The sequence below is a fragment of the Somniosus microcephalus genome, chromosome 19 (assembly GCF_052327205.1).
Source record: "Somniosus microcephalus isolate GS21.2 chromosome 19, FLI_Smic_1.0, whole genome shotgun sequence".
Lineage (NCBI taxonomy): Eukaryota > Metazoa > Chordata > Chondrichthyes > Squaliformes > Somniosidae > Somniosus > Somniosus microcephalus.
In genome coordinates this window covers 31,609,582-31,621,677 of record NC_141005.1, presented here as the reverse complement: position 1 = coordinate 31,621,677, position 12,096 = coordinate 31,609,582, and positions in this window count along the sequence as shown.

Here is a 12,096-nt window from a genome sequence, read left to right as displayed (position 1 = left end):
GATTTATTAAAGAATCGACATGTAATTTACAGTTGGTGAGTCAATTGCAACATTAACAGTTGCAAAAAGAGAAAGCTTACAATTCTATTATCAGAGAACATTACTCTCAAATCTTAACTTCACTACAGTTTTACAGTTCTTAGTTTTCTACAGGATATCCACCAAAATCAAATACCTTTGATCCTCAAGGTACAAAGAGTTGGAGACTTACAGAACTGCCTCTGAAGCCGAGAATCACTTTGCCCCTTTAAAGCGAGTCTACTACCCCATAGAGTTCAATATTTATACCCTTTTCCAGTGGTATTTCCTTTAAGATTTTCTGCTGATGTAAGCTAATTATCTCTAGTCATTTTTCTGCTGACCCCTGCAATTCTTATAGTCACCCCAGCTGGTAGCATTACAGAATTATGTCTCTTCTCTAGGTGTTCTAAGTTTACCATAAAAAATGGTGTAACGGCAGGTGCATTTTACTTGATGTCATTTTTACAAAGGCAGATATTTCTTAATTTTATGTGCTTCTTTACGAAGTGTAAATTAGAACACCTTAACCAGGGTGAACCATTGTTTTATTCCAAAAGGTTCAGACTACCAGAGCCTTTAATCTTCTGTTTCAATAAGGCTATTGATTCAGTGTCAACAACTATCTTATCTCTATAGCCAGAATGCTTTCACAGCTTTTTCATCGTTAGGTTTCTAGATTTCCAGACCCAGTTTGTCATGTTTTAATAAGGCCAGAATTATTTCATCGAATGGTGTATTTTTCTGAATAGGTTATATGGCTTATTCCTTCACATCCTGTACGCACCCTGCATCCCTCCTGTACACACCCTGCATCCCTCCTGTGCACACCCTGTACACATCCTGCATCTCTCCTGTACACACCCTGTACACATCCTGCATCTCTCCTGTACACATCCTGCATCTCTCCTGTTCACACCCTGTACACACCCTGCATCCCTCCTGTACACACCCTGTACACATCCTGCATCTCTCCTGTACACACCCTGTACACACCCTGCATCTCTCCTGTACACACCCTGTACACACCCTGCATCTCTCCTGTACACACCCTGTACACACCCTGCATCTCTCCTGTACACACCCTGTACACACCCTGCATCCCTCCTGTACACACCCTGTACACATCCTGCATCCCTCCTGTGCACACCCTGTACACATCCTGCATCTCTCCTGTACACATCCTTCACCCATCCTGTACACACCCTGCATCCCTCCTGTACACACCCTTCATCCATCCTGTACACACCCTGCATTCCTCCTGTACACACCCTGTACACACCCTGCATCCCTCCTGTACACACCCTTCATCCATCCTGTACACGCCCTGCATTCCTCCTGTACACACCCTGCATTCCTCCTGTACACACCCTGTACACATCCTGCATCCCTCCTGTACACACCCTGTACACACCCTGCATCCCTCCTGTACACACCCTGCATCCCTCCTGTACACACTCTTCATCCATCCTGTACACACCCTGCATCCCTCCTGTACACACTCTTCATCCATCCTGTACACACCCTGCATTCCTCCTGTACACACCCTGTACACATCCTGCATCCCTCCTGTACACACCCTGCATCCCTCCTGTACACACTCTTCATCCATCCTGTACACACCCTGCATCCCTCCTGTACACACTCTTCATCCATCCTGTACACACCCTGCATTCCTCCTGTACACACCCTGTACACATCCTGCATCCCTCCTGTACACACCCTGCATCTCTCCTGTACACATCCTTCATCCATCCTGTACACATCCTGCATCCCTCCTGTACACACCCTGTACACACCCTGCATCCCTCCTGTACACACCCTGCATCCCTCCTGTACACACTCTTCATCCATCCTGTACACACCCTGCATCCCTCCTGTACACACTCTTCATCCATCCTGTACACACCCTGCATTCCTCCTGTACACACCCTGTACACATCCTGCATCCCTCCTGTACACACCCTGCATCTCTCCTGTACACATCCTTCATCCATCCTGTACACATCCTGCATCCCTCCTGTACACACCCTGTACACACCCTGCATCCCTCCTGTACACACCCTGCATCCCTCCTGTACACACTCTTCATCCATCCTGTACACACCCTGCATTCCTCCTGTACACGCCCTGTACACATCCTGCATCCCTCCTGTACACACCCTGCATCCCTCCTGCACACAGCCTTCATCCCTCCTGTATACACCCTGCATCCCTCTTGTACACACCCTGCATCCCTCCTGTACACACCCTGCATCCCTCTTATACACACCCTGCATCCCTCCTGTACACATGGTAACTGTCTATGATACACATTGTAATGGCAGTTCTGAGAGTCGAGTGTAAAGTGGGGAGAGCCTGGAGAGGCTCTGAGAGCAGTTGAGATAGGAAGAGAATTCTGAGAACAGTCTGGGGAGGGAGCGAGACCTGAAACTAGCCCAGAGAGGGAGGTGAACTGGAAATCCAGACTGAGTAGCCTTATTGGATTGCATTCAGGTTCAACTGGATCCAGATCACTGCATCATTGAATAGTCAGTTATTTGTGATTCGCAAAAGGGGGTCATCACAGCCCTGGAACTAAGGTATGAGAGGGTATTGAAGTACATTTAACTTTGTACAGTGTAAGGATGTATGATAGCTTATGATGTAAGTTATACTGTAATATGCTGACCTGTTGCTGGAATCTGTAGTAAGATCATCCAGATGTACCTGTGGACTGCTGATAATAAAATGATTGCTCTTTAATTACCAGCATGTGATTGTTGACCAGCAGGTGTTCAGGACTATTGCCAGTCACAGGGCGGATAGGTTAACTCACGTGCTGACCATCTAGTGATAAAGGGAAAGAGATACTGTGGTGCCTTGATCTGTCGTGAACACGCAGGACTGGGCACACAATCAATAAGGGAAGCTCAGTTAACCAGTTCGTCATACATCCCGTTACATGTTGAAAGCAGTCCAGCTGTGACTGCAGCACCAGTGGGACGCAGGAATTGTTCCCGGAGGAGCACTGATGGGATGGCCTGGCCCGACCAGGCCACAAATGGTGAGGGGGGCATTAGGCGCTGCAGGGAAACTTCTACTTCCCAAGATGGCCATCAGTTTAATGCGCAGCCGACTGACCTCGTCTCCCCTCCCCTGTGACCCTCAAACACCTGCTAGCTATGCCTTGATAAACAATTGATGAGACTTTGACCAGAACCATGATCTGGCGCGAGAGAGAAAGTGACAGCTGGTGCAATGGGAGCGAGTGGGAGAAGGATGTGTTGCCACTGCCAAGTTTTCAAACAGCAGACATGTTGACACCAGTAGTGTCACTTAACAGGTAATTAACTTTTCTCGTCTAGTCATCAACTAAAAACGTTGAACTGCGTGTTGTTAATCAGGAGTGGAGAGGACAGCTGGGGGGTTGTTCATGACGCTCAGGAAGTGAACGCACTAAAGTAGTAACGGCAGCCAATTGCTCATCTGTGACAACACTGCACAAACAGTCATCTAAACAGCAAAGGTCTTATTAAACCTCTTTTGGAATGGGCTCAATTACTGTAAGAGACTTTATGCAAAGGCGTTGGTCATGGGAATACAATAATGGAATTAAGCATCCGGGAGCAGCTTGCTGCAGAATGAGTTAGCAAAGCTGCCTGCACCCACTTCTCAAACTATCATGGAGCTAGGGTCGGAACTGCTGGGTGATTGGCATCATTGATGCTGACAGGTTGTGTGGAAGAGGCTGCTGATCTCAGAATCTTAACAATATCTTTCAAACAGCACAGTCAGAATGTCATCCCTAGGGCAGTGACAGTGTCATCCTGGTCATCCCCAGGATAGTGGAAATGTCAGTTTGGTCATCCCCAGGGTAGTGGCAGTGTCAGTCTGGTCATCCCCAGGGTAATTTCAGTGTCAGTCTGGTCATCCCCAGGGTAGTTTCAGTGTCAATGTGGTCATCCCCAGGGTAGTGGCAGTGTCAATGTGGTCATCCCCAGGGTAGTTTCAGTGTCAGTCTGGTCATCCCTGGGGTAGTTTCAGTGTCAGTCTGGTCATCCCCAGGGTAGTTTCAGTGTCAATGTGGTCATCCCCAGGGTAGTTTCAGTGTCAGTCTGGTCATCCCCAGGGTAGTTTCAGTGTCAGTCTGGTCATCCCCAGGGTAGTTTCAGTGTCAGTCTGGTCATCCCCGGGGTAGTTTCAGTGTCAGTCTGGTCATGCCCAGGGTAGTTTCAGTGTCAGTCTGGTCATCCCCGGGGTAGTTTCAGTGTCAGTCTGGTCATCCCCAGGGTAGTTTCAGTGTCAGTCTGGTCATCCCCAGGGTAGTTTCAGTGTCAGTCTGGTCATCCCCAGGGTAGTTTCAGTGTCAGTCTGGTCATCCCCAGGGTAGTTTCAGTGTCAGTCTGGTCATCCCCAGGGTAGTTTCAGTGTCAGTCTGGTCATCCCCGGGGTAGTTTCAGTGTCAGTCTGGTCATCCCCGGGGTAGTTTCAGTGTCAGTCTGGTCGTCCCCAGGGTAGTTTCAGTGTCAGTCTGGTCATCCCCGGGGTAGTTTCAGTGTCAGTCTGGTCATCCCCAGGGTAGTTTCAGTGTCAGTGTGCTTATACCCAGGTTTGAATAGTTCATAGCACTATTTGTAGGGTTCAATTAGCACTTTGTCCAGAATGTCTCACAGTCTTTCTAATCAGTAGGATGATACTCTTCCTCAGCAGCAGACTGCATTCGCCCTACAGACAAAACTACATTCTTCCTCTCCCCACTAACAGTACAAACTCCTCCTAGTCCTTCCAGAGGATAATCATCAACCTGCCCTACCAGACAATATTATCTCCTCCCTAACTGTACAATTCCCTCTTCGCGCTTCCAGAGTATAATCTGTCTTTAACCTCCCAGTTAGTACAATTCCTCCGCATTAGAACACGAATGTCACAAGGGAAGGTTTTTGACTGAGTGCGCCATTCAGCTCACCAGTCAGTAACAGAAACATTGGCGAGCGATAGGACACAGCGGAGTCAGACTGATCGGGAGCTGCTGAGCTCACATTCCCCCATACCAGGGGCGTAAGAGGACCAAAGAAACGCAGCAATCTGCCCGGCCAGAATGACTAATTATTCCGACCTCACCCTGGTCAACAAGTGTTGAAGCTGTGCAATCAATTGCTGCAGTTTTCTCTGGAGCAAAAAGGTTTCTGGAGGCAGTAGCTTGATTTATCAGGATCGTCAGATGCTGTAAAATAAAAGACCCCAGATTCTGCCAAGGAGCTTAATCACAGCCTGTTCTACAGCTATCACACAGCAGCCACCAACAAGCCCTGGCAGTGACATCCCAACACTGCCTCCGCCACATTCCATATGGTGCCATATTGTCAGAAGGAGAGAAGCCATCGCAGACACTTCCTTTCAGATGGTTCGGGGGGCAGCGTAACATATCTGACTCTCAAATTAAGGCCAGAGTTTAATTATACAAATCGGTACACCTGCTGACCCTTCTCCCTTCTCGCTCCCTGGTGCTGGATCTTTCCAAAGCTAAACTGCTCCTCCTGATTCGAAATTCTGTTTGTAGAGAAACAGCAGGGATGTCTTTAAACTTTCTATGTGGGAATGGGGGCACTACCACTAGCCGAAGCATTCCCAGGCTAGAGATGTAGGAGACAATTCAGCCCGAATTCCTGCTCCAGTGAAACCTGCGAGATAGTCTATATAAGAACATAAGAATTAGCAGCTGGATTAGACCAGACGGCCTTGAGTCTTCACCACCATTCAATAAGATCATGGCTGATCTTCGACCTCAACTCCACTTTCCCACCTGATCCCCATATCCCTTGATTCCCCTAGAGTCCAAAAATCTGTCTATCTCTGCCTTGAATATACTCAACGAACTATCTATCTCCGCCTTGAATATACTCAATGAACGTTAAATAAAGACAGGATTGGCTTGATTGATTACGCTGGCCCATTGGATGTCCATTGCCCAGACTCATACAAGAACAATGCTGAACTGGGTGAGGTCCCAGAGAGACCAGCCCAGGAGAGTAGAAAAGAAAATTGAAAATAGAAGAAACAGCCCCCTCCCAGAAATAGGGCAGAATGGTAAACACACTTTAGTATATGTAAACTCAGGGATGGGATTCTCTCCATAGCCAGGTTTATTGAGATGGAATAGTCTCTCGTAATGAATGAATGAATGGAGAATTTTTGTTCAACAATGAATGGAAGTCAGGATATGCTATGTTTCCCAATATAAATGTACATCATCTGAATTCCTAATGTTATACCTACCATATGCCACAAAGTATTGTACCATAAACCACCTCCGTAACATCGCCTTTCTCCACCCCTGCCTCAGCTCATTTGCTGCTGAAACCCTCATTTATGCTTTCATTACCACCAGACTCGATTATTCCAATGCTATCCTCCCATCTTCCACTCTTCATATACTTGAGCTCACCTAAAACTCTGCTGCCCATATCCTAACTCACATCAAACACCGTTCACCCATCACACCAGTCGCTGACTACATTGGCTCCCGGTCCACCAATACCTCCATTTTAAAATTCTCATCCTCGCATACAAATCCTTCTATGGTCTCTCCCCTTCCTATCTGTGTAACCTCCTCCAGCCCTACAACCCTCTAAGAACTCTGCATTACTCCAACTCTGGCCGTGCTGCCAGTGCAGAGCTAATGGCGGAGTAGCACAAATCGGCCAGCAACTAGTGGTGATTCTCAATTCACAGCATATCTCTTCCTCGCTACAAGTTACTGGTCGATTTACGTATTAATAACGGCGAGTGTCAGTCAGACACCATTATTTTTTCAGCAAAATTTGGCCCAATATCTATTATACTAAAAGATGTGGGCCACCTGCGCTTAATTGTGTCTAGACTGTAATCTACTGATCTGTTTATAACTTTATATGCTAATATGCTAATTTGCATAACTCTGCATATTGCATACACTTGGACCTATTTTGCCCTAAATCATTTGTTATTTGTTACATTAAAGGCTTGACATTACTTTTCCAAATACCTTTTGAGAGTTTGCTATTTGCGTACATCCGAGGTTTGATTCCCCAGCTCGTGCGAACGTTGCTGGACTCAACCAGGGCAACAGTGGCCCTCCACAAGTAGCCTCAGCACCTAGAGCTATGGAGGGAAAAATCATCGATAGATGTTCATCCTGATCGCTATCTGGTGCCAACTGCTGGAGAATGTGCCTGTGTGGACATCAGCTGAAGGCAGGATCCGGCTCGGCTGTGATGCCCCCCATGATTAAGTAGCCTGCCAGTGCACACTCATGAAGGATGGTCACTTGGGCAAGGATCTGGAGGCCAGCCAGCACCCAAGGTACAGTCACAGCCCTCTGAGAGGAGGGGAGAAAATTAGAGGGGAGAGAGAAAAAGTCCTTCCCTGCAAATTATCGAGGGGACTGCTTGTATGTAAAGTTGTATTTAATGGTTTATTTTGTATTATTCCATTAAAAAATATATTATACATAGTCACAGTAAAGTGTAATGGTGTTAGGCTAAGGGAGCCCTTCTGGAACATTCCTCCCAACCCTCACCTAGGGCAACTAGACTGGTAATAATCTCTCCTTTTGCATAAATCTGTCCCCCATCTTCACTACTCCGATGCTAACTTTGTTTAACTTTGTTTCTTTTCAATCACTGGTCTAGTACTTATCCTGAGTCCAATAGAGCAGCATATGCAGTGGCCAGCTCTTTTAGTTTCTGCAGCAAGTCCAGCAGGTGCTCTGTTTATCCTCAGGCTCTTGATTTCATTAATAAATTCATGTTGAAGTAGCTTGCCTTCTCCCAGTTAAACCTTAAATCTAATTGTTTTCGCACAACCTTTGGAGCAATGCCACGTTCAGGCATGTCTGTTATGGCCCATGCTGTCATATAATAGAATTGTTGCCCATTTTATGCACATTACACGAAGCACTACAGGTACAAAAATAAATTGGATTACATCAAAATTAATCAGAATGCATTTTTAGGTTTTGTGAGATAGCAAAGCATATCTTTAAATCTGTGCAAAGTGTTAGGGTGACTCATTGTGAGTTATTAAAATCTGCCTTTAATTAGATTTATAGAATTTTTATAGAATAAAGGATTACTGTACGGGTGTTGCAATAGGCTTCATCACCCCTAGGCTAGAGAGGGGAAAAATCAGTTTGGGTTCTCTTTCCCGATCAGTGATTCCTGCTGAAACGTGTATGTCAGGATATTGGTTGAGGAAGAGAGTGAGCTCGGCTGTGATGCGTCCATTGTTGAATAGTCTAGGTTCACATAATGCAGAATGGCCACTTGGCCAACGTATTGGAAGATGGCTGGCACCCGTGGGACCACATTCCAGGAAGGATTCAGCACCTTCAGGAGAGGGAAGGAGAGAAATTGGAAGGCAAAGAGGAAAAGAAATCCTTAAAAAGCTTTATTAATTCACATGAGATCTGCACGCTAGTAACTAAGGTATGCGTTCCTTCAAGGGCTGTATGCAACATGGAAACTCAAACATACCATGGGGGCCGATTTTAATTCTCGGGAGAAAGTCAGTGGGAGTGGGCGGCAATCCCACATGGGAGTTTTCAGTCAAAGGGCTGGATTTTGTAAATGGAGACGAGTTGGAGGCAGGACTGCTGCTTGTTGTGTCAATGTCCCGCCTCCATCCTCGTCTGACCAACCAGAGGGATCTGATTGACCTTGTTAAACCCGCCCTCTGGGCTCAGCAGGCCAATTAGGGAGAAAGTCACTGACAGAGCACGTCAACGTCAGACGTGTTATCTGTCAAGACTCTTGAAAGAAGAAATATCAGCATTTGACAGCTCTGTGAAGCTGTCAAACACTGACATTCTCTGTAGTTTGATGAGCCCTTGTGTTCAGGACTCATCAAACCTTTCAACTTTGTAAATTTCAGATGGCTGTTGGTTCGGAGGATCCAACAGCCAGTCTGTGAAATCGACAAGGAGGATGTCAAGTCATCCGATCCAGTGCGGCTGAAGGCTGTAGGAAGAAAACAAGGTAAGTGAACATTTTTTAACACTTTTCACTCACCTTTCATACTTGCCACTCCACATTTGCACCCATCACTCACCTCTACATCATTTTTCCAGGTGCCTCCGACCGCCGCAGACCTCCTTCACATCTCCTCCAACCCGGCGGGGTTCTCCGAGGTCGGGAAGCCTTCACCTGTGAAGGTAAAATGGCACTAATCCTTTTTTCTGCCTGTTAACTACCTGTTAACAGATAGTTAAAAGGATTAAATGCCTTTCCTGCCTCCAGGAGACGGGACCCAAAGCAGCACATCTTCCCGCCTCCTGGCAAAAAGGGCACGGAGGCGGGATGGGGGCGGGTTTGTCATCCGCCCTCACTTTCTGCTACTTTACTGGCAGACCTGCCTCCATTCCCGCCTCCTTGGGGCTTGGAAAAATCCAGCCCGATGAGTCGGCTGATTTTGATCGCTGGGGCTCATTCGAAAGCCGCCGGACAGCTGCTGGACAGTTTCCAGCAGAAAACGTCCACTAGCCGATTGCAATGTTTCAGGATGTCTTGAGCTTTTCTTACACAGAAAGGATTTGAAAATATGAGTTACGTTTAATGTTTTTTTTAAGCCAAAGTGTTGCTAACCGGGCACCTTGACAAAAGTTGGTTAAAATGTTAAATGGAAGATGTTATCCCAAGAGATTAAACGATAAGCAGTAATTTGTGTGAAAAAACACCCCACATTTAAGCCCCAATTTTAACCTTAATGAGTTGTCTGCCTAAAGCAGGCAGGAAGCATCAGCGGAATTTCGGACGGGAGGAGGCTGCTGGTTTCGTCCGAAGGAGCGGTCGACGGTGTTCAGGTAGGTCGAAGGGTGGGGATTTTGGGTGGGTTTCGTGCTTTGGAAAGAGGGATCCCAGGGCAGGGGAGGCCTAAACTTTACTTGTGGGAACAAAAGTAATGTGGCAAAGCCACCAAGAGACTCTTGCAGTAATGTATATAATTGCCTTTAACAGGGGCTTGTTACCTTTAAGTGTTTGCTCTGTATAAACAGCGCGGGTTCGGTAAAATGACGATCCAGCGCGATGACGTCATCACGCAGGTCACATGACGTTCCCAACGGCGGGAAACGTGATGACATCATGACGTCAGAGGGGAGAGGCGTTCCCCCTCTGTCCTCATGGAACCAGTTGGTGTACAGACCTGTATCGAGTTTCTCCTGTGTTTTTGTTTGTAACTTTTACTAGTGCATTAAACCACGTTTGGTTAACTGCTAGTTTCAGTCTCAGTACTTTCGTTAGGAGTTCAAGCACTCCTACATTGGTGACCCCGAATCCTCGCGGACGTTCTTCACGGCGGAAACGGAACGCAGGGCCATGATGGAAGCCAACGCAGTGACTTTGAAGCTCCCCCAATTTTGGGAACAACAGGCGGCCTCCTGGTTTGTACAAGCGGAGGCGCAGTTCGAGCTCCGCAACGTCGTGCAGGATCAGACCCGTTATCTTTATGTGGTCTCCGCACTCGACAGCTCGACGGCGTCGAGGATCATCAGCCTACTGGAGAACACCCCAGCCACCGACAAGTATGTCGCCATTAAGGCACGGCTAATGCAGGTATTCGGCCTTATGAAGGCAGAGAGCGCACGCCGCCTACTCACGCTGCCGGGTTAGGAGACTCCAAACCTTCGGAGTTGATGAGCCAGATGCTCACACTCCTGGGGTCTGAACTGCAATGTTTCCTGTTCCGCGAACTGTTCCTCAGTCAACTGCCCGAACAGGTGCAGGCGGCCCTCGCCAGATCGGACGCCAGGGATTGCATAGCGCTCGCTGAAGAGGCGGATAAAATATACGCGGTCCGACAACAACACTGCACCGTCGCGAGATGCCCCGCCCCAAAGGGCCCTGCCTCGATGCCTCCAACAACCGGTTTCTGTTATTACCACGCTCGGTTTGGCGTGAAGGCCAGAAGCTGCCGTCCGGCTTGCAGTTTCGTGCCCAAAACACCGAACAAGCTACTGCGCGTCAAGAACACCGACTCCGGGGCGTGCCCCGCGGCCACAATGGCGATCGGCGATTCCGGGAATTTAGGAGTCGTTCAAACAGGCTTGTCCGACCTCCTCTGCGATTGACTTTCCTTATTAAAGACAATTCTGGGGGGGCGTATGTGGCAAAGCTACCAAGGGACTCTTGCCGTAATGTATATAATTGCCTTTAACAGGGGCTTGTTACCTTTAAGTGTTTGCTCTGTATAAACAGCGCGGGTTCGGTAAAATGGCGATCCAGCGCGATGACGTCATCACGCAGGTCACGTGACGTTCCCAATGGCGGGAAACGTGATGACGTCAGAGGGAAGAGGCGTTCCCCCTCTGGCCTGGTGGAACCAGTTGGTGTACAGACCTGTATAGAGTTTCTCCTGTGTTTTTGTTTGTAACTTTTACTAGTGCATTAAACCACGTTTGGTTAACTGCTAGTTTCGGTCTCAGTACTTTCGTTAGGAGTTCAAGCACTCCTACAGTAAAAATAATAAACAAAAACCTACGTGTTTGGGCCTCTTCTGACCCCAGATCCTCTTCCCGCTGTCTTTACCTGACAGGAGAGCTGCAAAGACTTCCCCGCTCAGGCCACCAGTTAAAATTGCAGTCAGGGCCCGATTAGGTCATCAGTGCCGGTCTACATATTTAAAGAAGGACCCTGCCAGCTTCAAGCAGGTGTCTTTGCTGCCTGCTCAGATGAGCTGGTTAAAGTTCCAGGCAGCAAGATCAGAGCAGGATGCTGTGGGTAAGTCACCCGGCTGATTTTAACTGCCCGCCTGCTCATTTCTACTATGCGGGTAGGATTAAAATTGACCTTTCATTGTGCTGACAATACTTTGAACTCTGTCTGTGCAGAGAGAAAGCTTTCCACAGGAGGGAAGCTGATGTACGCCTTTTCCTATCTGTCATTTTAGTATGTTCCTGTGAAGGGAATGAAGAAATACACATGTGAACGAGACAACTATCTTGTCCAGATCAAAAGGGAATGCGGATGTTACATCCCTGGGTTACATCATCATACAAGTCGAGTGATCTTGGCGGAACCCAAACTGGGCATCAGTGAGCAGGTTATTGGTGAGTGAGTGCTG